The following is a 3478-nucleotide window of genomic DNA, read 5'->3' as shown; positions in this document are numbered from 1 at the left end:
GTGCTTTGAAAACTATTGCTTTTTTATTTCTTTGCTTTGCATATATGTTATACTATACAATAAAAAAGTTTAAAAAAATAGTGATCATAAAATAAACTGGAAAAATTGTCAACTAAAAAAAGATGACAAGAAAATACATATGTGTGTTTGTGTGTGTGTCTCTTTCTATATATGTGTGTGCAGAAAGAGAAAAAGTGAATGTGGCAAATGTTAACACTTAACTTATTTTAAAAATGGGTGTTCATTATAATTTTTTTCAACTTTTTTGTAGGTTAGAAACTTTTCAAAATAAAAATTTGGGAAAATTCATTATTTTTACAATTAATATATACTATAAAATTCACATTTTTTTCTCCATTTGAAACAGGAGATGTCTAAAAGAAATTTAAACTGATCAAGCCCACTTTTAAGCTGTGAGGCTAGCCCCCCCATCCCCCCAGGAAATAAAAACTCACTACCCATAAGGTTACATCAAGATGAAGGTACGTCAGTGTGGGGCTTTAAGAAGCTTTGCCTTGAGAATAGGATGCTTTCTCTTGGAGCCGGCTAGCTGCCTTAATTGACCAGAGCAGTTTAAGGTCATGGCTTAGAGTAGACATGTGGTTTGATTCCCACAGCCATCACTTTCCTGCTCTCTTGGCAGCGGTCACCCTTCCCTAGGGGAGCTGCCCTTTCCCATTCGGTGTGTTTGTTTGGGGGTTGCCCATCATGGGCCTGTGTCAGGATGGACAAATAATCCAGGATGGCCAATAATATATCCCAGTGATTAGGCTGAGAAAGGGCACATGACTCATCAGGGCCAGTCGGATTTCTCCGTTATATCTGTGAGTGCCAGGAGAGAGGAGCTCTCACTGTCATCTGGGGTCCTTCGGACAGGGTGACGTAAGCCCTGAGCTGCCTCTAGACAGTAATGAGAAGAGTCTGGACTCTTAGTGGCAGTGGCTTCTCTACAGGGTTTGCTGCAGGCAAGCAGGGAAGCAGTCAGTGTGGCTTCGGGGTCCTTCGGTTCCTACAGCCCCACACACCCTCATGGTGACCTCTCCCTCTTGCCTCACCTGAGTCTGAAGTACAGGCAGCGCCTTCTACCACAGACGACACTCTGTGCAGATCATGTGGCACATATGCATGTGCTTACGCATATTCCCCCATGTGTGCACAGACACACTCAGGAAAACACACACGTCTGCCACTTGTCTTGTTTGCTCAAAGCTCTATTCTCTTATAAGTCATTAATTCTCCTACTAAATATGAAAGACCAACTGGGAGCAAGACCTTGGGCAAAGCTCTATGAGACAGTGATCCCCTAACATCAGAAGAGTCTCCTAAAATTCCACGAGAAGCTAAAAACACAGCTACCCAGGTCCTGTTCCCAGGGGTTTTTTTGTTTGTTTGTTTTTGAGGATACTTTCCACATTTTATTTTAAGACTAACTTTAATTTCAAAATCACATATTCATACACCTATTTCTTTTCAGTTGTTTCACTTAAACGTAAATGCGTGGTTTGTTAAACAAAGACTATAAGCACATATTTACCATGTCTGTTTCAATTAACACACAGGGAATGGCTTTTAACAGAAATTCAGTGACATCCCCCGTTCCAGTTTGCTGGCTGCCAGAATGCAATATACCAGAAACGGAATGGCTTTTCAAAAGGGGGAATTTATTAAGTTGCTAGTTTACACTTCTAAGTTAAAACAAGGCTATAGAAATGTCCAAACTAAGGCACCAACAAAAGGTTATCTTCACTCAAGAAAGGCTGATGAAGTTCAGGGTTTCTCTCTCAACTGGAAAGGCACATGGCAAATGTGGTAACATCTGCTAGCTTTCTCCCCAGGTTCTTGTTTTTTTTTTTCAGATTTGTAAAAGCTCTGGGCCCTGAAGGAAAGGAGGGGGCACATAGGACCTGGAGATACACAGAGCAACATACCAACTTAAGCTCTTGATTGGCAAACCCGAGGAATGGGGGTCTTGCTCTGAAAAGGATTTTTCTCTTTTGTTTCCGTGGCTCTGTTTCTATGGCTTGACTGCTCTTTGGATACAGTTGCAAGGCTTCTTGGGCTCCACTGCCCCAGGCACAGGCAGAATTAAGCTTGTGTGAGTGTTTGTCTGGAGCCTGTGCCTTCCCCATGAGAGGGGTGGGGCCCAGCTCAGGTGGAATCCCTCCCTCAAGGACTTCACACCCTAGGGTTTGGAAAAGTGAAGCAATTAAAATCAGGCTACAACCTCTCCTCTGTCTTCACCACAGCCCCAGCAGGGAGAGTCTGCTGAAGTTAAAGGTACCGCATCACCTTATGCTGGTGGGACCTGCAGGCAGACAAGCAACACATACTGGGCATGATAGGAAAAACGGTCCAGAGACTTCATAGGAAAGCCTTTCAACCTGCTGGGTCTCAACCTCAGGGAAAACTGATGCAGGTGACTCTTTCCTCCTGACAGGAGGCCAGTTTGGTCTGAGAAAATCTGGCTGGGGTCTGTAATACCTAAGTTGACCCTCCTAAGGAGGGGGGAAAAAGGAACCATACAGGCAGGGCAAGAAACAAGAGAAAATAAGAACTGAAAAATTCTGATCTGTTAAACAAAACCTAAGCTAGAGGTCCAGAATGAGCTGAACTAAATGTTAAAGAATAGGTAGACAACAAAGTCATCCAGCAAGAAAATCCTGGTAAAAAAGTGAAAACAATCTCCAGAATGAACCAATTAAGGTAATTAAATGCCTAGATGCCAGCAAAAAATAATGAATCATACTAGGAAAATTTAAGATATGGCCCAGTCAAAGGAACAAACCAACAATTCAAATGAGATACAGAAATTGAAACAATTAATTCAGAATGTTCAAACAGACATGGAAAACCTCATCAAAAATCAAATCAGTGAATTGAGGGAGGATATAAAGAAGGCAAGGAATGAACAAAAAGAAGAAATTGAAAGTCTGGAAAAACAAATCACAGAATTTATGGGAATGAAAGGCACAGCAGAAGAGATGAAAAAAACAATGGAAACCTACAATGTCAGGATTTTGAGAGGCAGAAGACAAGACGGAACATCTGAAATCTGACAAGCAAAGAAAATATAGGGGAAAGAATGGAAAAATATGAGCAGAGACTCAGGGAATTGAATGACAACATGAAGAGCACAAATATACATGTTGTGGGTGTCCCAGAAGGAAAAGAGAAGGGAAAAGGAGGAGAAAAATTAATGGAGGAAATTATCACTGAAAATTTCCCAACTCTTATGGAAGAATTAAAATTGCAGATCTAAGAAGTGCAGCATACCCCAAACAGAATAGATCCAAATAGATGTACCCCAAGACACTTACTAGTCAGAATGTCAGAGGTCAAAGAGAAAGAGAGAATCTTGAAAGCAGCAAAAGAAAAGCAATCTATCACCTACAAGGGAAGCCCAATAAGACTAGGCATAGATTTCTCAGCAGAAACCATGGAGGCAAGAAGACAGTCGGATGATATATTTAAGATACTA

This window comes from Tamandua tetradactyla, chromosome 9, assembly GCF_023851605.1.
Source record: "Tamandua tetradactyla isolate mTamTet1 chromosome 9, mTamTet1.pri, whole genome shotgun sequence".
NCBI classification, from domain to species: domain Eukaryota; kingdom Metazoa; phylum Chordata; class Mammalia; order Pilosa; family Myrmecophagidae; genus Tamandua; species Tamandua tetradactyla.
This window is presented reverse-complemented; position numbering follows the sequence as displayed.